Source organism: Panthera onca, chromosome X (assembly GCF_046562875.1).
Source record: "Panthera onca isolate mPanOnc1 chromosome X, mPanOnc1 haplotype 2, whole genome shotgun sequence".
Classification (NCBI taxonomy): domain Eukaryota; kingdom Metazoa; phylum Chordata; class Mammalia; order Carnivora; family Felidae; genus Panthera; species Panthera onca.
In genome coordinates this window covers 110,087,566-110,114,932 of record NC_138357.1, presented here as the reverse complement: position 1 = coordinate 110,114,932, position 27,367 = coordinate 110,087,566, and the positions used below count along the sequence as shown (strand labels likewise).

At 40.4% G+C, this 27,367-nt stretch overlaps 2 pseudogenes; one reads left to right on the top strand and one right to left on the bottom strand.

Annotated features, from left to right (window-relative positions):
- Window positions 1–20,446: 20,446 nt before the first annotated feature.
- On the bottom strand, window positions 20,447–20,843 carry LOC145713625 (calmodulin-alpha pseudogene; annotated as a pseudogene).
- A 4,852-nt stretch (window positions 20,844–25,695) lies between these two features.
- On the top strand, window positions 25,696–26,452 carry LOC145713824 (transcription initiation factor TFIID subunit 10 pseudogene; annotated as a pseudogene).
- The last annotated feature ends 915 nt before the right edge of the window (window positions 26,453–27,367 follow it).

Here is a 27,367-nt window from a genome sequence, read left to right as displayed (position 1 = left end):
CAAAAAAAATGGAAAAATATTCCATGCTCTGGATAGGAAGAATAAATATTATTAAAATGTCAATACTACTCAAAGCAATCTACATATTAAATGCAATAGCTATCGGGGCGCCTGGGTGGCTCAGTCGGTTGAGCGGCCGACTTCAGCTCAGGTCATGATCTTGCGGTCCATGAGTTCGAGCCCCGCGTCGGGCTCTGTGCTGACAGCTCAGAGCCTGGAGCCCATTTCGGATTCTGTGTCTCCCTCTCTCTGACCCTCCCCCATTCATGCTCTGTCTCTCTCTGTCTCAAAAATAAATAAACGTTAAAAAAAAATAAAAAATAAAAAAAATAAATAAATGCAATAGCTATCAAAATAACACCAGCATTCTTCATAGAGCTAGAACAAACAATCCTAAAATTTGTATGGAACCAGAAAAGACCCCAAACAGCCAAAGCAATCTTGAAAAAGAAAACCAAAGCAGGAAGCATCACAATCCCAGACTTCAAGCTATACTACAAAGGTGTAATCATCAAGACAGTATGGTACTGGCACAAAAACAGACACTCAGATCAATGGAACAGAATAGAGAACCCAGAATGGACCCACAAACATATGGCCAACTAATCTGTGACAAAGCAGGAAAGAATATCCAGTGGAATAAAGACAGTCTCTTCAGCAAGTGGTGCTGGGAAAACTGGACAGCGACATGCAGAAGAATGAACCTGGACCACTTTCTTACACCATACACAAAAATAAACTCAAAATGGATGAAAGACCTAAATGTGAGACAGGAAACCATCAAAACCCTAGAGAATAAAGCAAGCAGCAACCTCTTTGACCTCAGTTGCAGCAATTTCTTGCTTGACGCATCTCCAAAGGCAAGGGAATTAAAAGAAAAAATGAACTATTGGGACCTCATCAAGATAAAAAGCACAGTGAAGGAAACAATCAGCAAAACTAAAAGGCAATCGACGGAATGGGAGAAGATATTTGCAAATGACATATCAGATAAGGGGTTAGTATCCAAAATCTACAAAGAACTTATCAAGCTCAACACCCAAAAAATAATCCAGTGAAGAAATGAGCAAAAGACATGAATAGACATGTCTCCAAAGAAGACATCCAGATGGCCAACCGACACCTGAAAAAATGCTCAACATCACTCATCATCAGGGAAATACAAATCAAAACCACAATGAGATACCACCTCACACCTGTCAAAATAGCTAACATCAACAACTCAGGCAACAACAGATGTTGGCAAGGATGCGGAGAAAGAGGATCTCTTTTGCACTGCTGGTGGGAATGCAAACTGGTGCATCCACTCTGGAAAATAGTATGGAGGTTCCTCAAAAAATTAAAAATAGAACTACCCTACAACCCAGCAATTTCACTACTAGGTACTTATCCAAGGGATACAGGTATGCTGTGTTGAAGGGACACATGCACCCCAATGTTTATAGCAGCACTATCAACAATAGCCAAAGTATGGAAAGAGCCCAAATGTTCATCGATGGATGAATGAAGAAGATGTGGTATATATATATATATATATATACATATATATATATATATATATACACACACACACACACACACACACACACACACATACACAATGGAGTGTTACTCGGCAATCAAAAAGAATGAAATTTTGCCATTTGCAACTACATGGATGGAACTAGAGGGTATTAAGCTAAGAGAAATTAGAGAAAGACAAATATCATATGACTTCACTCATATGAGGACTTCAAGATACAAACAGATGAACATAAAGAAAGGGAAGCAAAAATAATATAGAAACAGGGTAAGTAACAAAACATTAAAGACTCTTAAATATGGAGAACAAACTGAGGGTTACTGGGGGGGGGGTTGTGGGAGGGGGGATGGGCTAAATGGGTAAGGAACATTAAGGAATCTACTCCTGAAATCATTGTTGCACTATATGCTAACTAACTTGGGTGTAAATTAAAAAAATAAATTAAATTTTAAAAAATCCTAGATAAGAACACAGGCAGCAACTTCTTGGACACTGGCCATGGCAACTTCTCTCTAGCTATGTCTCCTGAGGCAAGGGAAACAAAAGCAAAAATAAACTATTAGGGCTACATCAAAATAAAAAGCTGTGGGGGTGCCTGGGTGGCTCAGTCAGTTAAGCATCCAACTTCAGCTCAGGTCATGACTTCATGGTTTGTGGGTTCAAGCCCCGCATCAGGCTCTGTGCTGAGAGCTCAGAGCCTGGAGCCTGCTTCAGATTCTGTGTATCCCTCTCTCTCTGCCCCTCCCTTGCTTGCACTCGCTCTCTCTCTCTCAAAGATGAATAAACATTTTAAAATTTTTTTAAAAATAATAAAAAGCTCTGCACAATAAAGGAAACCAATCAACAAAAGTAAAAGGCAACCTATGGAATGGGAGAAGATATTTGCATATGACATATCTGATAAAGGGTTAATATCCAAAATATAAAAAGAACTTATACAACTCAACATCCAAAAAAATGAATAATCCAATTAAAAATGGGCAGAAAATACGAATAGATATTTTTCTAAAGAAGACATACAGATGGCCAATAGACACATGAAAAGATACTCAACATCACTGATCATCAGAAAAATACAAGTCAAAACTACAATGAGATATCACCTCACATCTGTCAAATTGGCTAAAATTAGCAACACAGGAAACAATAGGTGTTTGTGAGGATGCTGAGAAAGGGGAATCCTCTTGTACTGTTGGTGGGAAGGAAACTGGTGCAGCCACTATGGAGAACAGTATGGAGGTTCCTCAAAATAAAAATAGAGCCAACCTACCACCCAGCAACTGCACTATTGGCATTTACCCAAAGAATACGTAATTGCTTTTAAACAGCGGGTTGGTTTCCCCACATCATTGCCCCCTCCTCAAAGCAATCCCTGAATTCTTCTAACAAAATAAACCTCAACAATAAGTCTCCAATTATATTCCAAAATAAAATTTCATTGAACCTGAGCCTAAAATAATAAATCACAAGACACTACAAATACAAGCCGCTATGGGTAAGAATCAGAAAAAAAGAAGCAACAGAAAATTGGCTTATAAAGATTACAGGGGCACGTGGGTGGCTCAGTCGGTTAAGCGTCTGACTTCAGCTCAGGTCATGATCTCATGGTTCTTGAGTTCGAGCCCCACATTGGGCTCTGTGCTGACAGCTCAGAGCCTGGATGGAGCCTGCTTTGGATTCTGTGTCTCCCTCTCTGCTCCTCCCCCACTCACATTCTGTCTCTCAAAAATAAATAAACATTAAAAAAAACCTTTAAAGATTACAAATACTGGAGTTATCAAATACAAAATGCAACATAAGTAAATAAAATACATTAGAAGAAATAAAGCGTGGTACTGAAATGTTTAAGGCATAAAAGACTATCAAAAATGACCAGAAAATATACTGAAGAATACTTCTACAACTAAAAATATTATAAAAATTAGATAGAGTAAATGGACAGGATAAAGAACAGCATACTGGGGTGCCTGGGTGGCTCAGTCAGTTGAGTGTCTGACTTCAGCTCAGGTCATGATCTCACAGTCTGAGAGTTCGAGCCCCATTTTGGGCTCTGTGCTGACAGCTCAGAGCCTGGAGCTTGCTTCGGATTCTGTGTCTCCCTCTCTCTTGGCCCCTCCCCCACTCACACTCCATCTCTCTCAAAAATAAATAAACATTAAAAATTTTAATTAAAAAAGGAACATATTAGACACAGGTGAAAAAAGAATTGGTAATGATGAACTAGGTAATTAAACCTAACTCTCTAGCCAAGACCAATTAGAAAAGCTGAGAAAAACTTATTTTTATTTTGATTTTTTAAAGGCAGTGAAGACATACTACTCAGTGACGGATTTGGGGAAAGGGAGAATGGACACAGAAGAGCCAAGAAAAGAAGGAAAGAAGGATAGTGAGCAAAGGAGATGAAAGAGAGAATTGGGGAGTAGCACTATTTAAAGAGATAATGGCTGATAATTTTCCAAACTGAGGAAAGACATCAAGCCAGAGATCCTAGAAGCACCATTAATCCTTAGACAAATGCAAAGAAAACCATCTGTGATGGTTTATTTTATGTGTCAGCTTAGCTAGGCCATGGTACCCAGTTTTTGGTCAAACATCAGTCCAGATGTTGCTGTGAAGGTATTTTTTAGATGTGTTAAACATTTAAATCAGTGGATTTTGAGTAAAGCAAATTATCTTCCATAATGTGGGTGGTTCTAAATATATCATACATACATCAAATGTAAATACAAATTAAAAGATTAAAAATAACTATATGTTGTTTATAAATGATACACCTTAAATATAAGAATATAAAATGTTGAAAGAAGGTAAAAAGATGTATCATACATACACTAACCAAAAAAGGCTTCTATATCTATATTAATATCAGACAAAATAGACTAATGCTGAAAGCATTAACAGAGTTAAAGACACATATTTCATAACAATAAATGATTCAGTTTACTATGAAGATATAACAATTCTAAATTGCCATACATGTTATAACATGCCTTCAAAAATATATACAGCAAAACTTGACATAACTAAAGGATAAAAGACAAATCCACAATCTTAGTGGGATATTTTAACTTATCTGTGTCACTAACTCATAGAAAAAAACAGATCAAAAAATCCTTAAGGAGAAGCTTTGAAAAGCATGGCTAACAAACTTGACCTAATTTATAATATGGAGAGGACTACATAGATAATCGCAAAACTGCAAAGCGCACAACCTTCTCAGGCACACTTGGAAAATTTAAAAAGCTGACCATATATGAATGTATGGTCTCTGATGACAACAGAATTAAGTTAGAAATAAACTACAGAAATATAGCTAGAAAATCTTTCATATACAATATTTGGAAACTAAGCAGTACTTAAATGACCCATGCATGATTCAAAGAAGCAAACACGACAAAAATCAGAAAGTATTTTCAACTGAATGATAATTTCAAAAACCAATGTATCAAAATTTACGCATGTAGCTAAAGCTACGTTTTAGGATGAAATTCACAGCATTAAACGCACTATTAGAAAGAAGGCCTGTAAAACAATGATCTAAGCATCTCAAGGAGTTAGAAAAAGAAGAGCAAATTAAAACAAAAAAAGGAGAGTTACGGGAAAAATTTAGGGCAGAAATAATAACAAAGAAATCAATCAATCAACACACTCCTGAAAAACAAGGTGGGGGAAGTCATTCTATGGGACATCAACTTACTCTACTGCTACAGACAGTAAGACATCAGGGTATTGGCACAGAGACAAATAGAACAGGGGAGTAGAACTGAGAGTCCAGAAACAAACTCCCACACATATGCAGACACTTGATTTATGACAAGATGGTACTACAAGGCAGAGGACAAAGGGTGGTATTTTCAATGAATGGTGCTGAGTCCAGTTAATATCTACATGGAAAATATAAAAAACTTTTTTTTACTCCTATCTCCAACAGTATACAAAAATACATTCAATAATCTGGTGTACCTAAATATGAAATAAGAAAACAATAAATCTTCTGGAAGATAAGTTAGGAGATTTCTTCATGATGTAGGCACAGGGCAATAAGATTTTTTTTAATGTTTATTTCATTTTTGAAAGGAAGGGAGCCCACAAGTAGGGGAGGGACAAAGAGAGAGGGGGGCAGAGGATCTGAAGTGGGCTCTGCACTGACAGCAGACAACCTGATGTGGGGCTTGAACCCACGAACCGTGAGATCATGACCTGAGCCGAAGTCAGATGCTCAACTGACTGAGCCACCCAGGCGTCCCAGAGCAATAAGACTTTTAAACTAGACATAAAAAGCAACAACCACTAATAAGCTATGTTACATTAAAATTAAGATCAACTTTTCATCAAAAGACACCAGTAAAAGGGTGAAAAGGCAAACTTCAGACTGGGAAAGATACTTGTAATGCATACAACAAAGGGCTCATACCTAGACTATAGAAAAGATTCCAATGAATCAATAAGTGAAAGACAAATGTGTTATTTCGGGGCCTCGCAGAAGCACATGCCAAGATGGGATTCAATGTACAAGGATTTATTAAAGAAAATGGCTGTGAGAAAAATTTTACGTAATCCACAAGATAGTGTTTTAACACTTTCAGCCCCGTAAAGGACACAGAATTTTTTTAAATACTTTTCATTTATGTACATTTCTGTAGAGAAGTAAGAGACGTGTAAACATGAAATAAATTAGGATAAAATTCTGTAAGAGAAGTAGAATAGAATTAGGAGCTCACAGAGAAAAGTGAAGAATGTAAAACTCACAGAGCTTTGTTTTGTTTTTGAGATCAAGAGAACGCGCGTGAGTGGGGGAGAGTGGTAGAGGGGAAGAGAGAGACGATCTTAACTATGCTCCATGGCGGGGCTCAATCCCACGACCCTGGGATCATGACCTGAGCTGAAATCAAGAGTCAGACACTCAACTGACTGAGCCACCCAAGCACCCCAAACTCAAAGAGTTTTCATTTGAAATGACATGAGAAAAAGAGGCTGGAAGGGACTGAGTTTATTGGGAACTGACTAGATTACATTTTCTGATAGAGAGTTCAAGATAGAAACTAGTTTCAGTCCTCACTCCACCTCCAAGTCTGATGCAACTGAAAATTTATCCTGTCTACATGTGTAACTGAATACATTTATACTAATATGATATTTAATCAAAATGGAAAAAAATCAGTGTATCGAACTATAATATTCAAACATATGCTTTACTTTTTATACTTAAAGCCCTCCAGGAATTACTTAAAAAATTGAAGCTTTTATAAATATGATAAACATGACATAAACATATTTTTAAATGCTTTTCAACTCTCAATTTATATCCACAAAGGAGCTCGTACACTCCACAGCATCTACTTCATTCTGTGAAGTAACTGATACTGCACCAAAAAAGAAAAGAAAAAGAAAAAAGCCTAAGGAGAGAAATGGAGTATTAGCCCATTTAGGACTGAGCACAAATCTGAAATGGAAGTGTAAGAGAATAAGTAAACAGGTTGTAGAGACAGAATGAAGGGACTCTTTCTTAAGTGAAAATGTACTCATGTCAAGTACTTATAACCACTTCACAGATGTTTATCTATATAAGAACATGTAAATACAAACATCTGTTTAGTTAAAAGCAGGTTATAAATCCAGTGCTTTAGAACTGAAATGTATTAACTACTATTCAAGCTAAGAGTCTCTAACCACAAAATGTACAATGGGACATACAGGTTTGGGGAGTTTTTATTTTGCTTTGTTTTCTTCTACAAAAAAATTAGTTACTTAGAAACAGCATATGTAGAATCATACTACATTCTTCATAACATTAATCCAGAATATTTGACAGATGTAGTTTGATGTTACAGAAAAAATCAAGGGCTTTGGATTCAAAAAGAAGTGAATTCAAATCATAACTCTCTGACAGAACACTTGTGTGGCCTTAGACAAGCCACTTAACTTCTATGGGCCTCAATTTTTTTCTTCTGTAAAACTACAGAAGCCAACATCTAACATAATAGGATGGTGGAATGCAGCTCTTCGTACCCGAGATATCGAAATAATAGATGTCAGGACACAAATGTGAAACCACACTTCTTCATCCACCACTCCTAGAGACTCGCTAAGGAAACGGCCCATGACTCTTTTATCAGTTAGATTTTGCTGCATGACAAGCCGCCCCACAAGTTGGTGCTTAACAATACAAACACAGAGTATTTCTCACATTTCTGGGAACTGTCTTGGCAGTTCTTCTGGGCCAAGACCCTCTGGGCCAGCTTGGCTGGGCTAGATGATCTACAGGTCTGGCTGTCGACCTGATGTCAGACGGACTGATAGGAAGAGCTTGGCGACGTGACTCTAAACATCCAGCGGCCTAGTCACACAGTCATAATCACGGAGTTCCCAAAAGCAGCAAGAAAGGTCAAGCCCCATGGTGCAAGCACTTTTTTTAAAGTGTCCACTTGTAGCACATCTTCTATCGTCCCACTGGCCAAAGCAAGTCGCATGGCCAAGCTACCACAACCTCTGAATCGCTCAGAAAGATAAGAGATGTAAAAAGAGGTTTGAGCACATAGTCCTTAGCTGCTAGTAAGAACTCAGTAAATATATGTTGAATAGAATAATAAATGAATGAAAGAAAAAAGTGAGAGGATGGTGGTGCCTGCCATTAACCAAAATAGGAGGTTTAGATAAAGAAGCAGGCTGAAGATTTAGGGCAAACAGTGAACTCCATTCCAAACACATAGAACCCTGAGGTACTCGCGAGACACTCAATAAAGATATCCAATAGACAATTACATATACCTTTCTGGAAAGTTGCAAAATGATTTCCTGGAGCTATTTTGAAGTTAAAAATAATTTTTTAATTTGGGTCTGTCCTTTATTATTATCCTTTATTTACAATTGTAACTTACATTGCAGTGAGCTTGAAATATCACATTTCCTTAAATCTAAGATGTATTTTCCACATTTTAACAGTTCAACTGACGTGTGTTATATCCATGTATTCATTTAACAGGATAGTATTCTTTATGAAAAGCTGATATAAATCAATGTAGCATTTTAAAATTCAAGGCATCTTAAAATCAAGGAACTATGATGAAGCGTAAACTCTTGGCCTGCTGTGTCCAGGAGTAGATTTTAACCCATTAGGTAAGGCTAGTTTTACTGCAGACCCAATCAATAAGTTTCCCTTGATCTTTCTGCAAAACTGGTACCACATTCTCTTTTACCTGTCTCAGAAAAAGCCAGTACCATCCAGCCCATATTTAAACTTCAAAACCTGACAGATATTTGATCACTTCTTCTTCCTCATCCATAATAATCAGTCCATTGCCACGCACCACTGAATCTACCTCCCAAATATGACTCAAACACGAGTCTACCACCACCACCCTATATCAAGTGCCATCACCATGCACCTGATCTATTCTGATCGACTCCGTGCTGGTGTTCTTGCTTCCAGTCTGGCCTTCCTGCTATTCACTTTCAGCGTGGCAGCCAAAGGACTTTTTTCTTTTTTAATTTTTTAAGTTTATTTATTTTGAGAGATAGACAGTGAGAGTGGGGGAAGGGCGGCGGGGGGGGGGGGGGAGAGAGAATCCCAAGCAGAGCCCGTGCTGTCATCACAGAGACAGATGTGGGGCTTGAACCCATGAAACCGTGAGATCACAACCTAAGCTGAAACCGACAGTCAGATGCTTAACCAACTGAGCCAACCAGGCACTCCAGCCAAAGGACTTTTTTTTCAATGTAACCTACATCATATTACTCTCCTACTTAAAATTCTTCAAGTTCCCATCATTCTCAGAATAAAATCCATAATGACATCCACAGCCTTCCATAAATTTCAAGCCTGTAGACAACCTCTTTAACCTCATCTTGTACCACTTTCCACTTTGTTCCATTAAAACTCATCTACTTTCAGTTTTCCTAATTTTTTAAGCTTATTTATCTTGAGAGAGAGAGAGGGGGAGGGAGGGAGAGGGAGAGAGAGAGTGGGAGCACAAGTAGGGGAGAGGCAGAGAGAGAGAAAGAGAAAGAATCCCAAGCAGGCTCCACACCACCAGCACAGAGCTGGATGCGGGACTTGAAGTCACAAACCATGAGATCATGACCTGAGCCCAGGTCAGACACTTAACTGACTGAGCCACCAAGGTGCACCAGTTTTCCTAATTTTTATTAAGCTCTTCCCCTCCTCAGAACCTTAATCCATGCTGTTCTCTCTGCCAACCCTATTCTTCTCCCCTTTCTTCAGTTCATCCATACTTTATCTTTTAGGTCTCAGCTTAAGCGTCCTATCTTCAGAGAAAACTCCCCTGACCTTCCCGCCCACATACGTATGTATATGTATAGGTGTGTGTACATATACGTGATGTTAATTTTGTCTCTCCCATTGGACCATGAATTTCATGAGGGCAAAAACTATGCTTGTCTTGTTTGCTATCCAATTGTTCCCATACTGCCCAGCGCAGAGTAGACAATAACTATTCCTGAGGAATAAACAAAGAAATAACAAAAACACCCTCACACAAAGGAGTAAAATTGCTGGTGACACATAAACACAGTGGCTTGTGACCAGAGAAACTAGAAAATGGAAGGCTCGGGTGAATAATGGACAAAAGCTGCAGATTCTACAAACAGAATGAGAAGTAATTTTCAGTTAAAAAGTTACAGCAGCCAGCACAATATGCTGGCAGGAAGCAAACCTTTGAATTTCCTTAGCAATACAAACATTACAACATTTAAAATATAAATTGGAAACAAAGACTGAGCATTTTCCACAGATACCAAGGGCCCTGATACAAGTAAGTGACTTTCTAAAGCTGATGGTTAAATGGCAATGGCGAATGATCCAGAGGAAGACCACAGAAACCCAGGTTTGAAAGAGGCTGCTGGTTGTCCCCCAACATCCACCCTCCCTTTATTCTATGTAATCCAATTTTTTGACAGTGGCCATGATCGATATAGGCAAAGTTCCAGAAGCACAGAGAAGAAGGCTGTGTGTTGTGGCATGAAAAAAGGTTGCAGAGAGGTGACATGTATGTGGTGTTGCCACTGAATGTTCTAGAGTCTTGTGCCTTGAGCAGCTGTTCCACATTATACATTTAAGTGAAGGAGAAAGGTCTCCTTTCTGGGAAGAGAGGCATATGGGGTACAGTGAGGAATGGAATGAAGAGAGCCAGGATGCAGGCTCTGGCTAGCTTCTTACTCTCTGTAAAGCCTGAGCAGGGGCAGTCAGCTCACTGGGCCTCGTGTTCTCCATATGAAAATGCTGACTATGAGGACCCTGTGTAAACAGAAAGAAACCTGCTCAGGACCCCCAGAGAGATAATGAGTTGTGTCAGGCCTAGAAGGCTGGGCATGATCTTGTCAGATGGAGATTGTGCTCAACTGTGCAGTCACACAAGGATCCCAAAGGATCCCTGAGTCAGAGTCAGGAATGCTGTGGTTCTGCTGCTACCTGGTTGTGTGATGTTAGACAATTCATTCACTCTGTCTGGGCCTCCCTTTTCCCAGCATGCAAAATAAAGGAAGTGAGTAAGATGACCTCTGAGGCCACCCTGCCTCAATCTATGCCTTTTATCACCCAGTATCTTCCATTTATAGACTTGATTTATTTAAGTTTATTTATTTATTTTGACAGAGAAAGAGCACGTGTGAACGTGCGTGGGGTGGGGGGACAGAGAGAGCAGCAGAGAGAATGGGAGGAGAAGAGTCCCAAGCAGGCTCCCCACTGCCAGCACAGAGCCCAATGCGGGGCTCGAACCTACAAACCGCGAGATCATGACCTGAGCTGAAATCAAGAGTCAGACGCTTAACCAAATGAGCCACCCAGGCACCCCAACAAACTTTATTTTTTAAAGCAGTTTCTGGTTCACAACAAAATTCAGGGGAAGGTACAATGATTTCTCATTCACTTCCTGCCCCCACGTATGCATCATCCCCGCTATCAATATTCCCTATCAGAGCGGGACATTTGTTACAACTGATGAACCTACACTGACATCTCATTATCGTCCAAAGTCCACAGTTCACATCCCAGTTCACTCTTGGTGTTGTACATTCCATGGGTTTGGACAAATGTATAATGACATATACCCACCACAGTATCATAGTATCATATAGAGTTATTTTCACTGCCCTAAAAATTCTCTGTGCTCTGCCTATTCATCCCTTTCTCCTTGCTAAACCCCGTCAACCACTGTTCCTTTTACTGTCTCCATAGTGTTGCTTTTTAAAAATTTTTAATGTTTAATTTTGAGAGAGAGAGAGACACAGGGAATGACTGATGGAGGGGCAGAGAGAGAGGGAGACACAGAATCCGAAGCAGGCTCCAGGCTCCAAGCTGCCAGCACAGAGCTCAATGTGGAACTCGAACTCACGAACCTTGAGATAATGACCTGAGCCGAAGCCGGACGCCCAACCGACTGAGCCACCCAGACGCCCCACCATGGTGTTGCTTTTTATGGAATATCATATAGTTGGAATCATATAGTATGTAGTCTTTTCAGATTGGCTTCTTTCACTTGGTAATATGCATTTAAGTTTCCCTCCATGTCCTTCTTTACATAGCTTAATAGCTCATTTCATTTTAGCACTGAATAATATTCTGTTGTCTGGGTGCACCACAGTGCATTTATCCATTCACATCCTGAAGGACATCTTGGTTGCTTCCCAGGTTTTGGCAATTATGAATTAAGCTGCTATAAACATCCGTGTGCAAGTTTTTATGTGGATATTTTCAACTCATTTGAATAAATACCAAGGAATGCAATTGCTGGAATTATATGACAAAATACGTTTAGTTTTCTAAGAAACTGCCCAACTGTCATCCAAAGTGGCTGTACCATTTTGCATTCCAATTAGCACTGAATGAGAGTTCCTGTTGCTCCGCATCCTCACTAGCTTCTGATACTGTCAGTGTTCTAGATTTTGGCCATTCTAATAGGGGTGCAGTGGTATCTCATTGTTGCTTTCTTTTTGCATCTCCCTGATGACATATGATAAGGACATATGATAAGCATCTTTCCATATGCTTATTTTCCATTTGTATATCTTCTTTGGTTAAGTATTTGTTAAGGTCTTTGGCCCATTTTTAAATTGAATTTTTTTCCTACTGTTGACTTTTAAGTCTTTGTGTATTTTGAATAACAGTCCTTTGCCATATATATCTTCTACAAATAATTTTCCCAGTATGTGGTTTGTCTTTTTTTCTCTTGACAGTATCTTCCAAAGAACAGAAATTTTTAATTTTAATGAAGTCCAGCTTACAAATTCTTTTTTTTCATGGATTGTGTCTTTGGTGTTGCATCTAAAAAGTCATCACCAAAACCTATATTATCCAGATTTTCTCATATGCTATCTTCTAGGAATTTTATAGTATTGCATTTAAGTCTGTGATTCTTTTTTTTTTTTTTTTAAGAGACATGCAAGTTGGGGAGAATAGCAGAGGAGGGGAGAGAGAGAGAATCCCAAGCAGGCTCCACACTCAGCACAGAGCCCAATGAAGGGCTCAATCTCACGACCCCGGGATCATGACCTGAGCCAAAACCAACAGTTGAACACTCAACCGACTGAGCCACCCAGGCACCCCTGTGATCCATTCTGATGTAATCAAATTTTATGCTTATTATGACTGCCCATCTAAAGGCTGAATTCCTGGGGTACCTGGGTGGCTCAGTCAGATAAGCATCCAACTCTTGGTTTCAGCTCAGGTCAGGATCTCGCAGTTTCATGAGTTCGAGCCTCACAGTGGGCTCTGCACAGACAGTACAGAGCCTGCTTGGGATTCTCTCTCTCTCCCTCTCCCTCTGTCCCTTCCCCACTTATGTTGTCTCTGTCTCTCTCAAAATAAATAAATAAACTTAAAAAAATAAATAAAGGCTGAATTCCTGAGCCTCTTTTGCTGCTATGCATGGCCACGTGATAAAGTTCTGGCCAACAGAATATGAAGTTATGTGTGCAAATGTTAGTTCTCACCCTTAAAGGGAAAAGCATATTTTCCTTCCCTCCCTCTTGTGTCTTCTTCCATCCTGCTGTCTGGAACATGAATATCATGGCCAGCCACCTTGAACTGTACAGACAAGTACAGAGGAGGGACAGAAAACAAGATAAATGGGGACCTGATCCCTGTACAACCATGTAGAGCAGTGTTGTCATACCAGCCAGGGACTACTACCTAAAAGAAAGAGGGGTGCCTGGGTGGCTCAGTTGGTTAAGGGTCTGACTTCAGCTCAGATCATGATCTCACGGTTCGTGTGTTCGAGCCCCATGTCAGGCTCTGTGCTGGCAGCTTGGAGCCTGGAGCCTGCAGCCTGCTTTGGATTCTGTGTCTCCCTCTCTCTCTCTCTGCCCTTCCCCCACTCATGCTTTCTCTCTCTCTCTCTCTCTCTCTCTCTCTCTCTCTCTCTCTCTCTCTCAAATAAATAAGCATTAAAAAACATTTTTTAAAGAAAGATAAATTCCTATCTTGTCTAAGCCATTGTTAATTTACATTTCTGTCACAGGCGAGAGAAGTTACATTCTAACTAACAGATTGAGTCATGCAAAAAGAGAAATAAAGACATTGGGAGATCAGAGACCATTCTTTTGGTCACTCCTGAGAAAGGGTTTTCACCTGGGGCACCTGGGTGCTCAGTCCGTTGAGCATCCGACTTTGGCTCAGGTCATGACCTCACGGGTCGTGAGTTTGAGCCCCGCATCAGGCTCTGTGCTGACAGCTCAAAGCCTGGAGCCTGCTTCGGATTCTGTGTTTCCCTCTCTCTCTGCCCCTCCCATGCTCATGGTCTGTCTTTCTCTGTCTCTCAATAATAAATAAACATTAAAAAAATTTTAAATACAGTGGTTGCATATAATTATGTAATATTCATCATATATTGAAATGTTTATGGGTTCCATTAAATAAATGTATTCATCATTCTTTTGCATTCTTTACCTAAAGATCAGTTATACAGACCTTCTAGACATAGTATAAAATGAGTTTCCTGATCGGACCCTACTTAGCAATGGCAGTAAAGATTCTGGAGGTGAGAATTGGCAAAACCAAGTAAAAAGCTTCCTCATACCTATCCTCACTCTGATTCACATACTCCTCACAAAAGGTTTGCTTTAACCAATTCATGGTATACACTATACTGTGACAGAACTGCATTTGAGGTATTTTAAATGTGTATGGCTGAATATTCTGTTTCCCCTCCATCTTATTCCTTCCTTCTTTGTGCCTTGTAATCTTCATGCAATGCATGAGTTGACTCCCTTATGCTCTGACTTCTGCTTGGGTTTGGCCAATCAGAAGCATATACGGGGGACCGGAGGGTGGGAGAAAAGAGAGATTGGGATATTTATTCCCCCAGCTTCTTCCCTGCCTGGCCACAGTTGGCAAATATCTGTTTTTCTCAGTTGAAGGACAAGAAGGGAGCATAGAGTGTCCATGTTGTACATTTGTATAATTTCTCAGACTGGGGGCTAAGTGTGGTTATGAATTGCTGACAAACTGGAAGCTACCACCCACCTTAGGCCATAACAATCAGAAATTGAGCCCAGTGTGAAACACTGTTGGGACAGAAGTATAGTGGCATGGCAGCCTCTGCTGCCTCACATTTTAGAACCTACTTGCCGCGACACAGCCAGTAAACCTTGGACTCAGCTGCATTGGGAGTGACAAAGTACAAAAAACAAGAAACCTAAATTCTCAAACTTGACATACGAATCACCTAGAGTACTTGTGAAAGATGTAGATTCCTGAGCAGCGTTTCAGGAAATTCTGCTTCACCTTATCTGGAATTTGTCATGGAATCTATAACAAGTTGCCTGGGTAGTTTAGGTCCAGGTAATCAAAGGGGCACAGGTTAAGAAACACTGAATTAGAACTTTGTGGCTAAAAAAAAAAAAATCTAATATCCAAGTAGCCAGTGTTCTTTACCTGGGCAACAGAAAGTTAACCTCCAGCTGAACTCCATAATTCCTGCAGGATGTCTTTTATAGCTATAGCAGTTTCCCAAATAATCTGGAGGGGGCGGGTCTTGTTAATCACAGCCTCATTTAATCACAAAATTCAAGAAGCATTTGCTAAAGATGAATGAAATCAAATTCTGCAACTCTTGAAAATTAAAATGATTACAAGAATATGTAACTGAAACTTGTGTTGATACAAATTGCTGACTATAACAACATAAGAGAAGCAATTTCTCAACTGCAAATATAGTTATATTGTTAATTTAAACATAGGTAAAATGAAATCTCTTAGCTAATGCTAAGTCATTAACTGACTTAAAATATTTCTGTTTTGCTCTGTAATTTCCTATGTTAATTTGATATCCACCACTTGATTATATTTACCTTACACTTAAGCAGAGTTATTTAATTCAGCTTGATTATTATATTATGCTTATGAAGAAATGCAACATTCAGTAAAATGTAAAAATAATTTATTTTAAAAAATTTTTTTAATGTTTATTTCTTTTTGAGAGAGAGCACGCACGCGCATGCAAGCAGGGGAGGAGCAGAGAGAGAGGGAGACACAGAATCTGAAGCAGGCTCCAGGCTCTGCACTGTCAGCACAGAGTCCGATGCAGGGCTAAACTCACGAACCGCGAGATCATGACCCAAGCTGAAGTCAGATCCTCAACCCAATGAGCCACCCAAGCACCCCAAATGTATAAATATTTTAGAATAAGTTTTCACTATTTGATTATTTTTCTTCTATGCATTAATACATTTTTATAAACATTTGTTGTTTTATTCAGGTTCAAATATTTCTCAACTTGTAACTGTATAAAATGTATTTTAAAAATGGCATTAATATGGGAATGCAAGCTTGTCCAGCCACTCTGAAAAACAGTATGGAGGTTCCTCAAAAAACCAAAAATATAACTACCCTATGACCCAGCAATTGCACTACCAGGCATTTATCCAAGGGATACAGGGATGCTGTTTCAAAGGGACACATGCACCCCCATGTTTATAGCAGCACTATCCACAATAGCCAAAGTATGGAAAGAGCCCAAATGTCCATCAATGGATGAATGGATAAAGAAGATGCGGTATATATATATACAATGGAGCATTACTCGGCAATCAAAAAGAATGAAATCTTGCCATTTGCAACTACGTGGATGGAACTGGAGGGTATTATGCTAAGCGAAATTAGTCAGAGAAAGACAAATATCATATGACTTCACTCATATGAGGACTTTAAGAGACAAAACAGATGAACATAAGGGAAGGGAAACAAAAATAATGTAAAAACAGGGAGGGGGACAAAACAGAAGAGACTCATAAATATGGAGAACAAACAGAGGGTTGCTGGAGGGGTGTGGGAGGGGGGATGGGCTCAATGGGTAAGGGGCACTGAGGAATCTACTCCTGAAATCATTGTTGCACTAGATGCTAACTAATTTGGATGTCAATTTTAAAAAATAAAAAAATAAACTTAAAAAAATATTTTTAGGGCCTAGTTGGCCTGACAAAATTTTTAAAAACATAAAAAAAAAAGATTGAAATAATATTGTATGGTGACAGATGTTGATTAGCTTATTGTGGTGAGTATGGAGTAATGCATAGGATTGTTGAATCTACATGTTGTACAACTGGCATTAATATAACATTGTAGGTCGAGTATACTTCAGTTAAAAAGAAAAATGTAGGCAAAGCTCCAAGTGGGAAGAAAGGACTACTGAGGTGTGTAACAGCTCTGTTTCTTACATCAAAATTAAGCCCCCTTTTCTCTCATCAAGAGAAAAAGAACCAATTTATATTTTTATAATCAAATAAAGATGTGAAATTTAAAAATGGCCTTGATATAACCACCAAACTAAAAAATTTTGCACTAGATGACAGTGTACATCAAGGTAATTATGACTTCTTTAGAATGTATGGTTTAAAACAATCAAGACTTTTCATACAGTTCAATTCATCACATGGTATCTATTCAAAGACTCAACCCCAGGAGTCTGAGTCTTTATAATCTCTGTTTAAGGATTTATGGAGCTGAGGGGCGCCTGGGTGGCTCAGTCGGTTGAGCGTCCGACTTCGGCTCAGGTCGTGATCTCACAGTTCGTGGGTTCGAGCCCCACATCAGGCTCTGTGCTGACCGCTTACTCAGGGCCTGGAGCCTGCTTCAGATTCTGTGTCTCCTTCTCTCTGCCCCTCCCCTGCTCACGCTTTGTCTCACTCTGTTTCTCAAAAATAAATAAATGTAAAAAAAATTTTTTTTAAAAAAGGATTTATGGAGCTGAAATCCTGGTAACTCCAATAGTTACCATTTACTTACAATCTACTATGTGTCACGCACCTTACTGGGTGCCTCACAGATGTGATTTCATTTGAAACCCACGAGAAGACCATGAACTTGGTATTATTATCCAAAATGTTAGGTAAGGAAATTGAAGCTCAAGAAGTGAAATGACTCACCCAATTTTTCACTGCAGGCAAGGAGGCAAAGCCAGAATTTCAAGTCACTATTGCAAACTCTACCTCTTTACACCCTGCCATGATGGCTTGATGGAATATTAAAATATATTTGTTGAACACCTGTTCTGTGCAAGACCTTGTACCCAACTTCAAAGAGGACTCAGGATGAATGAACACGATCCTAACCCTCAAAAAAGAAACTTCAATCTAACTGAGGTAGAAGATAAAAATAAAAGATGTACAGGAGCATCTGGGTGCTCAGTCAGTTGGACACCCGACTTCAACTCAGGTTATGATCTCGCAGCTAGTGACTTTGAGCCCCGCATCAGACTCTCCGCTCTCAATGTGGAGCTCACTTCGGATCCTCTCTCTCCCTCTCTCTCTGCCCTTCCCCTGCTGGCGTTCTTTCTCTCTCTCTAAAAAGTAAATACAAATTAAGAAAAAAGATGTGCATAGTTTTATTATTCACAAAAATATAGGTAAATTGTGCTTTTTATTAAAGTTTTTAGTCCAAAATGGGAGATGCTCATCATAAATTATATTACAATAGATCTACAATATTTGTCTTATCACGTGTTCCTTCACAAGCTAAATCTCAGATAAGAAATCTCATTAAAGAGTTTATTTGGCGAAATGGACCTCATCAAAATTAAAAACTTCTCCTATGTGAAAGAGCTGTTAAGAGGACGAAAAGACAAGATGCAGACCGTAACAAGATATTTGAAAGCCACATGTCTGACGAACAACCAGTATGTATAATATACAAAGAGCACTAAAACCTCCACAGTGAAAAAATAAATAATTCAATGAGAAGACAGGCAAAAGGTATACAGAGACATTTCAGTGAAGAGGATATAGAGATGATGAAGAAGCACATGAAAATATGTTCAATATCATTATCCAACAGGGAAAAGCAAACTGAACCTACATTGAAATATCACTTCACACCTATCAGAATGGCTAAAATATAAAATAAGGACAGCACTAAGTGCTGACTAGCATGACAAGGAACTTGATCACCCATATATTGCTGGTGTAAATGTAAAATGGTACGGCCACTCCGGAAAAATTAGATGGATTGTTTTAAAACTAAACATATAAATATCATATGACTCAGTGACTGCAAACCTGTGTATGTATTTATCCCAGAGGAATGAAAATTATGTTCATGCAAAAACCTGTAGGTGAATGTTCATAGAAGCTTTCTTTGTAAAAGCCAAAACCTGGAAACAGCCCAGATGCCTCTATACGGGTGAATCATTAAACAAACTGGTACATACATATGTGATACCACTCATTTGCTTGCTTCAATCCTATCTCTTTTGAAATGTCTATTTTTAATCAGGTTATCCTTAATTAAACCGTGAGCCACTAGCAGACTACCTATATGAAACTCTGTTTGGCAAAACTAATGAAAGGTTTGTAGAAAACAGATCAAAAGCAGATGAAATCTTGTTTTAAAATGTTTACTTATACTATCATTCCACCGTCACATTGAACTCCTCCAAGTGTTCTCTTCATTTCAAATTTTATTGCAACACAACCAACTTCATGACCGACCATGGGAATCCAGGAAAAAGGCATTTTATTTTTTGTAAGTTAATAGTCCTTTTACTGGGGGAAAAAGACCAGGATTTACAACTTGGAATGGATATAAATTATAATTTCTTGAACAGCAATGTTGATGGTTGTGCTGAAGTCCACAGCTACAGCCCAGTCTGCTGGCTCCAACCCATGGCTCAGAAGATTTTAAAACCAGAGTCCAAAGACGTTCCCTTGGTAAAGGTTTCTTTTGAAACATTTATATGAATGGTGACAGCCTGACACCCCCGTTTCGTGCCAATACAACACGGACAACACCAAACCAACACACGCAGCATGCCGCAGGGATGTGTGTCCCCACCATCACAGGTGGGCGCATGGAAGTACCAGAGGGCCAGCCGGCTCAGTGGGGCTGCGCTTAGACATTCCATCCTTCACCCGTTTTTCTGCACAGCGTCCTGAGGTAAGCCAATTTTAAAGGTTTGTTTTCAGTAAACCAGGTTCGACAATGTATACTAACAAACCGAACCGGAACACATTTTGAATAGGTTTCAAATTTGATTTTTCATTTTTCGTTTTTAATACAAAAGCCTGACAGTGCTCAATTGTCAAGCTACATTCATGAAAAACTGGCCGTTAGCAAATGGACACACAAGGAGTCCACTAAGTGCTTTCCTATCATTAAGGGAGTACAAGCGTTTATATAGTAACATTGACATGTAGCTTGATCTTCAGGAGGCAGGACCACCAACGCATATGTGCGGATTTTGTGTGTGTGGACAGAAGGTACTTTCGACATTCAGTTTTGCTTTATAGAAAGAGAATGAGTAGATAAACGGTTTGTTCTGTTTTGTTTTTTTGCTTTTGTTTTTGTTTTCGTTTTTTTTGCAAGAGGTAAGTAAAATATTCAATATGATTCTTCTAGAGAGGGGAAAAGGAGCTGAAAGTAGGTCTTCATTTTGCAGTCATCATCCGTATGAATTCTTCATAGTGGACTTACCCATCTCCATCAATATCTACTTCTCTGATCATTTATTTCTTCATCTGTTAGTGTTTCTCCTAAGTTTGTCATGACACGACATAGTTCTGCCACACTGATATAACCATTCCCATCCTTGTAAAAAACTCGGAACACTTCGCAAATTTCTTCTTCACTGCTTGTATCTTTCATTTTTCTAGCCATTGCAGTCAAAAATTCTGCGAAGTCAATGGTGCCATTAGCATCAGCATCCACCTCATCATTGATCATCTCCTGCAATTTGGCTCCTGCTGGGTTCTGACTCCATGACCTCATGACAATTCTACGTTCCTTTGTTGTGATGGTGCCATTGCCATCTTTGTCAAGTAGGGAGAAGGCTCCCTTGAACTCGGCAATCTGTTCTTCGGTCACCTCGTCAGCCATGGTGCTAGCGAAGGGAGGACGAGCAGACGGAGCGAGGGCGGCTGCACCAGAGCAGGGGCTGTGACGGCAGGGGTGGCTCTACGGCAGCCACTACTGCTGCAGCTAAGGTGGTGTGCACTGCATGCTGGGCCCCTGCCGCTGCCCCACTCCAGGGACAGGTCATTTAAAAGCATACAAACTTCGTAATACTAGGAGAAATAGTCCATATACGACCCACGATTTTCTGCAAAATTTTATCAAATACAAATCAAAAGCCACCGGAAACCAGGCTTGGAATTAATGTTTTCTTGCCACTTGAAAAGACTATTAGGAAAAGAAGTTTTATCTGCCTTTTCTTTGACAGACTTAAACTCAACTGTGTTTTACCCTCTCCAAAGGAAGCAGCATTTCAGATACAATTTTTACTTTCCAGAATTGTTCTTCTAATTTTAGAAAAGTTAGCATTTTGGGGTGTCTGGCTGGCTCAGCTGGCAGAACATGCAACTCTTGATCCTAGGATTTTAAGTTCTAGCCCCATGTTGGGTATAGGTTTTACTCAGAAAAGTAAATAAATAAAATCTTAAAAAAGAAAGAAAGAAGGAAAAGTGATCATTTTATAAACAACACAGTCACTGTAAAGGTATAAAACAACCATTTGCTACCATCTAGTGGAACTATTAAGTTTTGCACAGAAACATTTTTTGCTTTAACATAATCATTCTACTTCATTACCTTTATCTGATTCTCCTTGGTTACACGGAATTATGGTTGTAAAAGTAAAATTTCTTGGTATCTGATCCAAAATTCTTAAAATATAAAGATCACGTGTAAGGGACAAGATACAGAAGAAAAGTCTGCTGAAGACACATTATTGCACTTTTTCCCATTTAAAATAAAATGATTTTGATGGTCATCCATAAACTGATCAGAGGAAAAGGTCGTGAACTATACTCCACCTACATTTATGCTGAGAAGGCTTGATTTTCACGCAAATTGGCACCGTATCCTCATTTCCAGCTTGCTCCTATCCTACATACTATGTCATTTTATTGCCAGACTTTTTCTCCAGTGTGCTTATGTCATGCAAAGCATGTCAAATATGTATGGTCATATTAATTACATTCTTCTTGAACATGACAAAGTAGTTCTGGTGGAATGTGAAAACTGAGAAACCAAATTACAAATGTGCCACATGGTCATTGATGGGAAGACAATGTATAGCAAACACTATGTTCCACAGCACTGATTATGTTGCTTTGCCTACAGGACAGCTATTCCGGAATACAGGAGGGCTTTATCAGTATCCCTTCCTATGCTCTCAGTAGTCACAATTGTAAAGATGAGCCTCCTACCTAAAACATACATGATTCTCTGCCTGTTATCTTTCTTAGATACCTCAGTTCTCTTAAGGTTTCCTTCAGCATGTTTGCATTCTACAAGAACATTATACCGGAGAAGTGTATGTATTGTGAAATGAGTATTTAGTCATATTTCTGACGCAGGATTTATTCTCCCAGTCATCACAGTCCCCTTGAGTCTGGCTACAGAATATTACGTGGCATCTACCACATCATGGGAGTCAGGCAAAGGTTTATACTGATAAGACAGACTCCCAAAGACATTTTCACAAGGATTATTTACATTCCAATACTACAAAAAATCATTTTTTGGAGTCCTCCTCCATGTCAATCCTCCCATCCCCAGGAAACACACCAAAAAAAATTCAAGAAACGGCCCTGGTGCCATCTTGACCAGAGAGCCATATCCCGTTTCGTGCTCTGCAATGAACATTACTTCCAAATAGCTTTGAACTGAACTCACAATAACCCAGGTAGTATAAAGTTTAAATTTCCATTGAAATAACTGGAATATTTATGGGGTGCCTGGGTGGCTCAGTCGGTTGAGAGCCCGACTTCGGCTCAGGTCATGATCTCACGGGTTTCAGGTCATGATCTCACGGGTTTGTGGGTTCGAGCCCACATGGGGCTCTGTACTGACAGCTCAAAGCCTGGAGCCTGCTTCAGATTCTGTGTCTCCCTCTCTCTCTGCCCCTCCCCTGCTCATGCTCTGTCTCTCTCTCTCTCAAAAATAAATAAATATTTTAAAATTTTTTAAATAAGTGGGATATTTAAAGTTATTAGCCAAGGACAACACAAAGAAGAAAAAATACAAGGAAGCCACTACTGTAATGAGATGATCCTTCAGACTAGTCTGTCCTTGAGGACATGATGTCACCTAATAGAAAGGGAGTAGCTCCAGTAATTCTCTACTCTAATACACCCCAAATTTGATTAGAATACTATTGGGGAAGTAACCTTTGCATGATCTATTGCCCCCCACCCCAGGATTGTCTGCTAATCCTGGCCCTGGCCCTGGAACATTCCCCTAAAAACGTTGGGTACTGAGGTATCACTTGGCCCCAGATTATTCCCAGTAAGAAAACTTTTCCCTGAAGGATTCTCCCCTGCCCTGGGGAAACTGTGAACTTGTTTGTATTCCTTACGTATGTGTCATGTGGCACCTGGCCTTCCCCATCAGTGTATCTGCTCCCTCTGCTCCCACCAGCAGCAAAGGAATGGAGGTCTTCAATTGCAGCACAAGAGTGATGTGTACAGTCCATCACCCTGCATCAGTCATCAGGAGGGACCCGCTAGCCATGGGAGACTGGCACACATTACAGATGCTGATCATGTGTCTCTTCTCCTTTCCACGAGTAAAGCACTATTCTAACCAAGTGTCTTGTGTGTTAAGTCCTACTTGGTAACTCACAACCCATCGAAGATGCAGTGGGCCAAGGTCCGTGCGCTCCTTCTTCTCGTGGTTGGCATTGTTACGATCTCTGCCATCCTCCACACAATGGCCCTCCTTGGTTGGGACTGGTAGCTGGATCTTCGTACTCAACAAACACTAAGCCTCAACATGAGGAATAATAAAGCTACCTGAGCAAGAGAAGCCTAGTTATTTATCAACATTCATTACTTCCCTTCTTATACAGAACTGGAAGTTTTACCTGAGCAAACAGCCAGGACTCCAGTTACACACCTCAGCCCCTTCTCCTTGCACCTCCTTCTATGGGCTAGACATGGTGGTGAGCAATCCCTGACCATGTAAAGGCAGGAAACACTCCAAGATGCCAAAGTAATGAGACAGCAGCACAACAACCAGCCTAAAAAATAACCAAAATTCCCACCCAGAATCGTACATAAGACTGGAATGAACAAGAGATGTTAGAGGACAATAGCCAAATTACGGAAGCAGTCCAAATGTCTATCGACTGATGAATGAATAAAGAAGATGTGGTATATATACAAAATGGAATATTACTCAGCCATAAAATAGAACAAAATCTGGCCATTTGCAACGACACAGATGGAGCTAGATAGAGAGTATGATGCTAAGCAGAATAAGTCAGTCAGGGAAAGACAAATCCATATGATTTCATTCATAACGTGCAATTTAAGAAACAAAACAAACACGTTGGGGGAGAGAGACAAACCAAGAAATGGACCCTTAACTATAGAGAACAAACTGATGGTTACCAAAGGGGAGGCGGGTAGAGGAAATAGGGGATGGGGATTAAGGAGTGTGCTTGTCGTGATAAGCACGAGGTGTTGTATGGAAGTGCTGAATCACTGAACTCAAAACTAACATCACACTGTATGTTGGTTAACTAAGTGGAATTTCAATAAAACCTTGGAAGAAAAAAAGAGATGCTAGAGCAGGGAGCCAGAAGAAAAGTGAGAGCTCTAGAGAGAAAATATGGGTTGGAGACATCATCTCCACACTGGTAAGATTTGGCAAAGAAGGGACCAGAGACAAGGAGGAATTTAAAGACAGGTCCTTGGAAAACACGAAAACTTCGAGGATGGCAAGAGAAAGACAAGACAAAGAAGGAACAGAGACATAGGATGAAAAGCCGGAGCACAAAAATCATAGGATAAACTCAACAAAAATGACAATAACAAAAAACAATTAAAAATGGACAAAGGACTTGAACGGGTATTTCTTCTGAGAAAGTATACGATGACAAAAAAAAAAAATAATAAGCACATGAAAGATGCTCAACATCACTAATCATTAGGGAGATGCAAATCAAAAATACACTAAGATACCACTTTATACCCATTAAGATGGCTACTATCAAAAAACCCCAGAAAATAACAAGTATTGGTTAGAATGTAGAGAAACTGAACTCTTACGCACTGTTGGTGGGAAGGTGAAATGGTACCTACCACTACTGTGAAAAACAGTATGGCATTTCTTCAGAAAAACTTTAAAAAAATTGCCACATGATTCAGCAATTCCATCTGAGTATATACATCCAAAACAAATGAAAGCAGGGTCTAAAAGAGATGTATCTGCACACCCATGTCTATAGTAGCGTTACTCACAACAGCTAAAATGTAAAAGCAACCCAAGTGTCCATGGACAGATGAATGGATAAGCAAAACATAACAGAAACAAAAACTAGAACGGTGGTTTCCAGGGGATGGGAGGAAGGGGAAATGAGGAGTTCTTGTTTAATGGGTATAGAGTTTCAGTTTCTTGTTTTTTGGGTTTTTTAAGTTTATTTCTTTTGAGAGAGAGAGAGAGAGAGTGAGAGACAGAGCGCGAGGGCGGGCCAGAGAGAGAGGGAGAAAGAAAATCCCAAGCAGGCTCCAGCTGTCAGCACAGAGGCCAACTCAGAGCTCGAATACACGAATCCTGAGACGTGACCTGAGCTGCAATCAACAGTCGAACGCTCACCCAACCAAGCCACCCAGGTGCCCCTAGAGTTTCAGTTTTATGAGATGAAAGTGTCCCGGAGACGGATGGTAGCGCTGGTAGCACAATAATGTGAATGTATTGAATAGTACACTTAAAAATTATTAAGATGGTACATTTTGGTTCGCTGCCTCTCCCACGCTCCGGCGCGGACCCCGAGGCGGCGCCGGGCTCCGCCGCCTCGGTCCCGGGCCGGGCCCGACGCCCGTGGTCTCGACCCCCCCGCAGCGCTGCCCGCCGGCACCGCTGTGGAGAACAAGGCCAACCCTGCGGGGACGGCAGGGGGACCTGGGGCTGGAGCTGCGGCAGGGGGCACGGGACCCGTGGCGGCACGGGCCGGGGAGCCGGCCGAGCGCGGGGCGGCTCCGGTGTCTGTCGGCGGGCGGCGCGGCGCCCCCAGAGGGGGCCACGTCTAAAGGGGTTTACGTGCTGTAACGGGGTTTACGCGCGGCCAAAGGAGCCGTGAGGCCGGTGGTGTCCAGCACGCCTATGGTGGACTTCCTGATGCAACTGGAGGATTACACGCCTGCGATCCCAGCTGCAGTGACTGGTTACTACCTGAACCGCGCTGCCTTTGAGGCCTCGGACCCACGCATAATTCGGCTCATCTCCCTAGCTGCCCAGAAATTCATCTCAGATATTGCCAGCGATGCCCTACAGCACTGCAAAATGAAGGGCGCAGCTTCTGGCAGCTCCCAAAGCAAGAGCAAGGACCGCAAGTACACTCTAACCATGGAGGACTTGACCCCTGCCCTCAGCGAGTATGGCATCAGTGTGAAGAAGCTGCACTACTTCACCTGAGCCACCCAACCTAAATGTACTTGTCTGTCCCCTTGTCCCCACACCAGCCTGCTTTCATAATAAACTTATTGTGACAGGCAAAAAAAAAAAAAAAAAAGATGGTAAATTTTATGGTGCTTTTTTTTACCACAAAACAATTGGAAAACAGCACTCCTGGGGGAGAGGGGCCATCAGTTAGACTGAAGAAGAGGCCTGAAAAAGGACTCACAGATCCGTCCAATTATGAGATGTTGCCATAACCACTCCCTGCAGCACTTGGCCTTTTTACCACGCTCCCATTATCTTACCCACAGTTTCCCCAGACTGTCCCTATGTGGCACATCAATTCCATTCTTGTACCTTGTAACACGTTAGGACACCTACCCCCAGCCATGTTGGCCGCACTAGGAACACATTAGAAGTTATCATCTCAAAATCATGATCATCATCATACACAGAGAGAAAAAAATACTTTCTCCTTACGCTCATGAAGGCAAGCTAAACAATAACATAACTGTGGACATGGTGAACAAATTACCACCTGAATATGTTCCAAAGGATTCGGACAGCCAGGTAGGCATAATGAAGACTGTAGAAGAACACTCCTCTCCGGACTATGACAGCTCAAGGTGGAGATAAAGACACTTGGTGACTTCTCAGCATAGGAATGGACGGCCTTTCAGTCCCAGAAAATCACATCCCATTAAGTGACTACTACATGAGGATAAGGCCTGCTCCACGAGCCAAATACCAGTCTGCACCACTCTGACGTTTTCAGTATTATCAAGGAAAAAACCTGCACCTGGCTACCAAGGACTACTAGACAGAGGCTTCCCAGGAAGGCCACTCTCTCTTGCTCTTCTTCCAAAATGTGAATTAAAGTGAAAATTCTATTTGAAATTTCCCCTTCCCTTCCACAACATTCACTACATGATGCACAAATGATGAACTAAGAAGTTTGTTCCTATTTCCCTAGGGGCTACATTCAAAGTTCAAATGTC